Source organism: Lepisma saccharinum, chromosome 1 (genome assembly GCF_977018435.1).
Source record: "Lepisma saccharinum chromosome 1, izLepSacc3.1, whole genome shotgun sequence".
Taxonomy (NCBI): Eukaryota; Metazoa; Arthropoda; class Insecta; order Zygentoma; family Lepismatidae; genus Lepisma; species Lepisma saccharinum.
In genome coordinates, this window is record NC_139229.1 from 75826766 (window position 1) to 75835931 (window position 9166).

Here is a 9166-nt window from a genome sequence, read left to right on the forward strand (position 1 = left end):
TTGCAAAGTCTAATTATTCTGGAAGTTAGGCAAAATTTGAAGTTGAATGAAGTTCTGTACCACTAATAAAATAATAATAATAAACATAACCTGTGGCTCAACAGCCCTTGAAGGGCCTAGGCAGATCTCCCGACTGCTAGTCTCCCTCCCACAATCGGATACAATTGTTTAAGTCAGGGGAGAGTGTACTAAATTAACGGATTCACTAATTGATCTGCTGTTTCACTACCTTAGTTGTCACGCAAACTGGCCTCCCACTTCGGTGTTCATCACTAATATTTCGTCTTCAGTCTTTAATTCTTTTCACCCATTCATATACTCTCCCTTGACTTAAACAATTGTCTCGGTACTGAACCTTCATTCTGCTGTAGATTTCAGAAGGTTTCACTCCCTCTAACCACAAAAAACGAATGACACTTCCTTGCTCTTCTACCGTGCAAGTCAACAGTGGAGCGGCCATGCTGTACGAGCTACTGCGGAGGCGCATACTGCTTGATTGTCACGACACCTTTATGGCAAGTTGCTAAGGAACCTTTTTGAGCGCCGAAACACAAATTTTCATTGTGCATAAATCTCCATGAAGTTTAGAATAAAATTCCTGTTATTTAACGACTTCCCCTTGTACATTTTTCAATTTGCTTACCTGATATTAAAAGTGATAAGTTTTAGGTGTTTTCATGTTATTTGTACTCTTATAAAATAGACTAATATGAAGACTTTTAACATCAACCACTCATAATATAGTTGTGGTTACAACATGAAGTCAACAAATTTAGCAAATTACACACACATTACATTACAAAAATGTAATTTCCATAGGAACCCATTGCCATCCCTTTATGAAATTTTCACGCACATAGTCAATTGATGTCTTCATATCATATATTTTTTCAAGAAAATAAAAAATGGTGTGTTTGAGATATTCAAAAAAATATTTTTTCAAGTTTCTTAAAAATTACAAAATTCAAATGCCACAGTCATGTTTCAAGTTCAAGATGGCGGAACGTAGTCGAACCATGTTTTTTCTCTCTGCAAAAGGTGCCATTATTCTACTGTTTTTTTGTTATATTTGTGTGCTTCAACGCCGTGTATGTGAAGAACAGTTTTCTAGTGTGTCAGTGTGTAGTTTTGATACTTCATTTGACGCATGGAACCTGGGAAATAGGAGCTTTTTATTTCCTGCAGCTGGATGTGTACCTGGACTCTTGGCAGCCATGTCGCGGTCACCGACCCAAGGGGACCAACCACGAGGTAAGCCAACCATCACCCTGCACTTTCACCTTCTTTGCCTCGCGCTCATGTGCGGCGACACCCACCTGAACCCCGGTCCCTCAAAACAAAATGCAACTGCTTTTCTCTGCTTATTATCAGAACATACAGAGCATAAAGAACAAGCTCTCTGATTGTGCTATAAACCTAAGTGAGTTAATACAATATGACTGTCTAGTTTTCACAGAGACCTGGCTGAATGATACTGTGAGTGATGCTGAACTTCCGTTCGCCAAGCACTTTAACATTTTTAGAAACGACCGTGTAAATCAACGTGGGGGTGGTGTCATGATTGTTGTAAAGACGAAATGGAACTGCAAACACCGTCGTGATCTGAGTCGGGCTTGCGAAGTTATTTGGGTGGAGGTAAATATTCATAAAGAAAAGAAACTTATTCTTGGTTCATATTATCGCCCGCACAAAAACTCCCCCCTCCATGTCCTCGAAGCTTGCAGTGATTCAGTGTTGGCAGCTATGAAATACAACCTTAGTGACAATGAAGTTCGACCAGTCACAAATATAGGAGTGCGTTGTGAAAGAAGGAGAACACATGCATATGCTGAACATATTTTATTCAGCAGGCTACATGGAACAAAGGAAAACATAAATTTCCGCTACAACGCAGCAATGTATGGTGTCCACACAAAATAAAACATTTTCGTCCATCTACACGTGACATTGAAGTTCGACCACTGTTAGAGGGGATCCTGTTTACCATGGTGTGACGCCGCCCCGTCGGCGAATAACTGTGTCAATGCGTCGGGGCATGCTGCGGACGAGTCGTTCAAGGTATTCCACATTGATGCGGGCAGGCGATAAGAGCAGCCACTGTCATGTGTCCCCTCTGTTGCACACGTCACTTAAGAACACGCCACACATTCTCAATGGGCGAGAGGTCGGGACTCGATGGTGGCCATGGCAGAGTTCGCACGTGATGGCGAGTCAACCATTCTCTTGTCAGCTGCGCTGTATGAGGCCTGGCATTGTTGTGTTGAAAGATGAGACGCCGCCTATGGAACAGGTGCCTTCGCACTGTGGGAAGATGCCGCTCCAGTATGCGTGTATAGGCATGTGCATTCACGATGCCCTCACAGATGTGTAGTGGGCCAACCCCAGATGCCGTCATGCATCCCCATACCATCACTGACTCAGGTTTCTGTACCCGACGTGCATAACATTTTGCTTCATTCTGTTCCTCCTTCCCACAAATGACTGTTTTCCGTATTTTCCCGTACACAACATTGAAAATGGATTCGTCCGTCCACAAAACCCTGTTCCACTGCCGAAATGTCCATCCCCGGTACATTCGTGCCCACCGTAGTCGATTGCCTTTGTTCAACATGGATAGGAAGGGTTTACGTTTCGCCTTGTACACTCGGTAACCGCATCGCTGTAGGTAACGGCGAATGGTTCTGGTTGACACTTCAATGTGAAAGCATTCTCGAGTCCACAGTCGTAATTCAGCCACAGAAACATGATTGTTGGTCTGGATATAGCACCTAAATATCCGTAGGTCACGCACGCTCAGCAGGCGTTTTCGACCGGGGGCCTTACCTGGCTCTGTAGTACCCGTATTTTGGTGGTGTTTGATGATACAGTGGACGGTTGACTTGGGTAAGTTCAGTTGGCGCCCTATTTCCCGTTCACTGAGTCCATCCCGTTGCAACTCCGCCACTCTTCTCCTCATGGTGTTGTCAATAGGTTTGCCCCTGGCCATGGTGATGATGCACTCCGGTTCCTCGGTGCACAGCACGCGCTTATATACGGCAGACTCCCTTATCGTGCCCGTGACGTCATGCTTCCGTCGAATGCGCCACTATCTGGAATTTTCCGTATGGGTCTGGTGCCTGGTCGAAGTTCAATGTCACGCGTATAGTTCCCCGTTTTCGTTCTTTACGTTACCTTGGGTGCAACATGCTGGGATCACGATTCTTGCCTGCTCACACGCCTCCTCTTACACACATGCGTCACTTCTGCGGGTCACCCATTCCACCGCCTATGCCTCTGTGCATTTAATCACGTATTCCTTTCTGGTCGAACTTCATTGTCACCAAGGTTGTATGTTGTGTGGTGATTTCAATCTCTCCATTGAGTGGGAAAATCCAACAACTGGAATCGTAAATTGTTCAAGTGATCAGTGGTTTCTCGACACTTTCATACACGGCATGGGGTTGAAGCAGCATAATATGCACAAAATGCGTGGAGAAAGCAATTTGGATTATGTGCTGGCAACACTGTGCGAACTAGAGATAACACCTGAAAGGAATTTGCTACCCTTGGACCATACCTCTCTCGATGTCGCTGTGAGCCTCCCCTCTGCTGAGAAGGTCAAAAATCTCCACCCACCCAACGGTCCTTGCCGCCTGTGGCGAAAACCCCCCTGGAACGACGTCTGGCGAGCACTCGATGCCTATCCCTGGTTTCTGCTGGAGAGGAAGAGGTCAACGACACTGTGGAGATGTTTCTGGAAGCCCTCCATGCTGTAATAAAGGACATTGTGCCTACGAAGAAAGCGCGTTCTGCAAAATATCCAATTTGGTTCGACAGCGAACTTATCCTTACATTGAAAAACAAAAATCTGGCCTGGAACTTGTGGAAGCAGTACCCGAATGAACATACCCACAAAATGTTTAGTGATATTCGGTGACATTCAAAATATTTACTCAAAACAAGGTATACTGAATATGTAAATAACAATACAGCCGAGTGTGTTGCTGAACCGAAGAAGTTCTACTCGTTATTAAATTCGAGAAAACAGAATCCTCGTGTGCCTATGGAAATTGTAAATAATTCTGACACCGCTGTTGGAGATGAAAGAGCACAACTTTTTAACACTTTCTTTTCATGACAATTTCTCCTGAGACAGTTTCCGAACCTCTTCCTCATGTTAAGTCTGTTAGTTCCCACACTCTCTCCTCGGTTAAAACCTCCCCTCAAGAAGTCAAATCTCTCCTCCTCTCTTTGCCGTTGCGCCAGTCCTTACGCCCCGATGAAATTCCGACAATTTTCCTTCACAACGCTGCTGACTCCCTGGCTCACCCTCTGTGTGTCTTACTAAACAAGTGTTTTTATGCAGGTGTGTTTCCTGAACTGTTCAAACGTGCAAATGTTGTACTGATCTATAAATCTGGAGACAAACATTCTGTAAAATCTTATCGACCAATCTCTCTCTTTTGTCACCTCTCTCTATCATCTGTGAGAAAATAATCAAAGACAGGTTGCTGAAGTTCACATCTCCCCTTATAAATACTGCTCAGCATGGTTTTCTTCCAGGCAGCTCTTGCTTGACCAATCTATCGGTATTACTTTCTCATGCTACTCAGTCTATCTCAAACAATTCCCAGCTTGATGTTATATATTTGGACATTTCAAAAGTTTTTGATAAAATTAACCATAATCTCCTTCTTCATAAATTACAATCCAGATTTCACATCCACGGTAAACTTCTATCTTTGCTAAAAGACTATCTGCATGCACGAGAGCAGCATGTTATCCTCCCTGGCTCCTCTTCCACCTTTCTACCCATCCTGTCCGGTGTCCTCCAGGGGAGTGTCTTAGGCCCACTTTTGTTCCTTCTTTACATGGATGATCTGCCCAACAGACTGTCTTCTCTTCCCATAAATGTACTTCTCTTTGTCGATGACTGTAAACTCTTCAAAGAAATTTCATCGGAACGCGATTCACTAATCCTACAACAAGCTCTTACAAAACTACTTGTGTGGTGTCGCCAGTGGACACTTGAATTGAACCCTCAGAAATGCTCCTGCTTCACCATTTCCTTAAAAAGGAACAAACTGATCTCTCTTTATACTCTCGAAAACTCTCCCATCAAAAATGTATCCTCTCAAAAAGACCTTGGTGTTATCATCGATGAAAAGCTAAACTTCAATGATCACATTACATATACTACTAAACGAGCCATGCGTCTCCTTGGTATTCTGTACAGGTTCCCTGAAATCAAAAACCAATCAGCCATTAGCATATTTTTTAAATCCTTTATCTCTCCCATTCTTGAATACTGCTCCCCCATCTGGACTATGGCTTCTAAAACTAATCTTTCCAGGATTGATTCTGTCCTCAGCTTTTTCCTCGCAATTGCTCACCATAGAATTCCTTCTCCCAGACACCTCCATAAAACAGATATTATGTCCATTTTGAAGATCCAGTCACCACACACTCGTCACGAACTAGCAGACATGAAATTTTTGCATAAAATCATTAATGGCAAAATTAAAAATCATTAATGGCAAAATTAAAACCGAATTCCTTGTTAACCAATTTCATCTACAAGTACCCGCACGGCCAACCTGCAACGTAAAGCTCTTTCACATTCCCTACAGCGGTCTCTTTACTATAGGCTCCCACACTTATATAATAACCAGCCTATAAATACTGATATTTTCTTGTCAGAACACAGTTTCCGACAATCGCTAAGAATGTACGTGTAACAATTTCTTTTTTTTCGTCTGCCATCTTGTATTGTCTTGTTTTGTTGTTGATATTTTTATTAATGTTTTTATTTTCTTCTTGTTGCTACAGTTTTAGTATAAAATGGTCTTTCTGTACTGTATCTGAAACTTTAATTAAATAAATAAAATAAATAAAGCCTATTAAATGCAGAAGAGAATGACACCAATTTGAGCTTTCTAGGTCTAATAGTTTTTGATCTACAGCTGTTTAAAAATTTCAAAATGTCATCACATTTTGGGAATTTTTGCTTTTTTGAAAGTCAATAAATCAAAAACTTAAGAGCCAAAAAAATCTGAAATTTGGCAGTTTTTTACCCTCTTGATAGGTACAATGTATAAACAAAAATCTAAAAAAAAACGGAATCCTAAAGGTTCAAAAACATTTTTTTGTCGGTTGATTTGACATTGAATGAGCCAATGATTAAAACAAGAATATTTAGGTGGAAGGCCATGTGGCATGAATAGGAGAGGAAAGAAGAGTTTACAGGATTCATGTTGGGAAACCTGATGGTAAGAGACCTGTAGGAAGACCAAGATGAAGAGCAACGTCAAGATGGACCTAAAGGAAATTGGTAGGAATGGAATGGAAAAGAGTGGATAGATCTTGCTCAGGATAGGGACAGATGGAAGGCCTGTGTTGCTGCAACCATACACCTTCAGGTTTAAGAAGACTAGAGAGTTATTTAGTTAGTGTGCTATGCTTGTCTTCTAATTTCATATTTTAACAGGCAAGCACATCTATCATTGATAATCACCATCATGATTAGCTAAAAGCAACAGAAATATAATGTCAAAAAGATAAATGCAAAAGCAGTATTCTATTACCAGCCCTTTCCTTGTTATCCCATAGTTGCAGTGTAGTTACTCTGTACAGCACACAAAATTCAAGTACCTAGGTATAATTCCAGGTTTTCATTGAGACTTTCCAAAAACTCAACGTGAAAATAATGATTTTTATATTCAGAATTGATTTGTTTTATTTTACGTTAAACATTTATGAAAATTTCCTTATATATCTTACTATGTACATGAATATTTCTGAATATCCCTGCTCTGAGACATCAAAAACTAATAATTAACAATAAAGACAAACGACGACTCTATCTTAACTTCTTGACATCCAAATTTTCCCGGGGCCATCTAAAACTAATAAACATAAGTCAATTAACCCTTTCTAGACCAGCCTAAAAATATGGTTTTTCCCAGGAGACATGTTTTTTTTTTGCTGTTTCTCAAGAAATCATACCGAATATATTGTTGTGTTACGAGTATTATCTAACTTTTCTTCCTGAAATCTACACCCCCTCCTCTTTCCAGATGTATAATATGTTACACTTTATATACATTTTCTCACATTTATGATTTTTTTTTCTGTAACAAATTATTGAATGTAAAAAAATATATAACATTGAATTAAAGCTACTGAAAATATACCTTGATAAGGTAATGTAGAATTAATTAATGAAAATAACCTAAAAACTTTCTATTACGAACGAAATTATCACTAACTGCAAAATTCAAAGTGGAATCCTCTTAAAATATTTCCACAACGTGCATATAAATTATGCAATGCTTTCTCAAGAGTATAAACAAAAACACCATCTAATTCAGCATGAGTACAAGCAATATTCAGCAACAAAGAAAAACATGACTTCTAGCGATTGAAATTTGAGTTTGTTACAAAACATGTGTATAAGGCATGGTGCAAATATAGCATGCAGTTCATTCACAATAGATTTTAGCGTACAACAGGCTACATCCATCTTATTGGACAGAAATTGTATTACGGGCATAGCCTGTCGTTCATCCGGAAAGAGTAATTGTCAGAGTTAATGCTAATTTCCACTTTTACAACCAAAATATCATTTTATATTAATAGCACTTTTGATGTGATTATTCACCGCTATAACACCGAAATTTTATTTTATTTACAGCTTTTGAACCCAAAATCGACTGTTTTTGTACCGAATCTTTGCTTTTTTATTTACCAAACATATGTGCCTCTAGCAATAATCTTCCATCTGTCAGATACATTGTTCTGCAAACGACACTAACAGAGTAAACGGTCTTAGAGAATTCAGTTTGATTTTCCTTCCTCGATAAAAATAAACACTAAACTTACCTCAGTGCATTTATAAATATGTATAAATTCAATGGGATTTGGATTAATAAAAGTTGCAATTTTTCACATCTATGTAGAAACATTCACATAGAATTCCTGGAATTCAAGGAATTTCCGTTGAGTAGCCACCCTGTTTTTATCTTGCTTTTTGTTATTTAACATCACTTTTCTGCCACTTTTGGCTAATTGTGTTGAGGAAGAGTGATGATTTATGCAATTGATGCCAAGCTTGGGAACTTCAATGGCGAGGGCTCTTATCTCATATAGCCTTTCCAATGCCAAACTACGAATTTACAAATTTTGACTTCATCACCTACTCTAGTTTCTGACTACTTTTTGTTGATACATTCGCATTCTATACTAGGAATGGCCTAAGATCCACTGTAAAGACCACCTTTATGACAGTGACCCTCTGTGGCTGTGTTTACCTATGAAGGAACTCGTGGTGAAACAACCATTTAGGCATAATGCTTCGGCAAGAAGCAGCAACGTGAAAAGCCCTCATCCTCAAAACCGCCAGCATGGAAAGAGAATTTTTTCAAAATAACCATTCTACACTGTGATTGCACACCAGTTCCTGCGACTCTGAAATTTTAACTTACATGGCTTAATAAACTTTTTACAGATGAACACATTTATCCAAATGTAAAACTTGCTCTTTCAGGGATATTAAATATTATAATGTTTTCATCTCAAAAGTAAGAACAAGCCTTCCTGATGGCAACATCATTGCTTTGTAATCAAGGAGTCCTGGGTTTGATACCCAGTGGAGGTTCTTTAAGCTGTAGGTCCAGTCCTGATTAGCCTATCTGTGCATAAAGTGGACTTATCATGACAAATTCAAAGTAAGAGTTAGCACATTTGTGGTTTTGGCATTGGAATGACAATATATGAGGATTACTCAAGTTTGAACCAATTGTCCTTCTAGAGTACAATAATGTTCACACTTCAAACAATCAAACTTTTATTTTTCTAAAACTAAGATACACAAGCACAGTGGAACCTCGATCTTACATTTCTCAGGGAACCAAATGAAGAAATGTAAAAATCTGGGAAAATATTGCAAAATTTTGTTATATTGGGATCATGAGGATTGAATGTATGCCCAGGAATGTAAAGTCAGGGTTCCACTGTAGTTTTAACAAAGCCTTTCTCAATTAGGGAGATTTCACACCAAAGTGACAAATGCCACTTGGGAACGAGCCAATCAACAGTAACATTTCACACCGTAGCAGCCATGTGCTGCCTGTTGCTTTGGTGTGAATTCTCCTTTAGAGTGGGGGTGGAGTGCTTCTCGTCCTTTTTG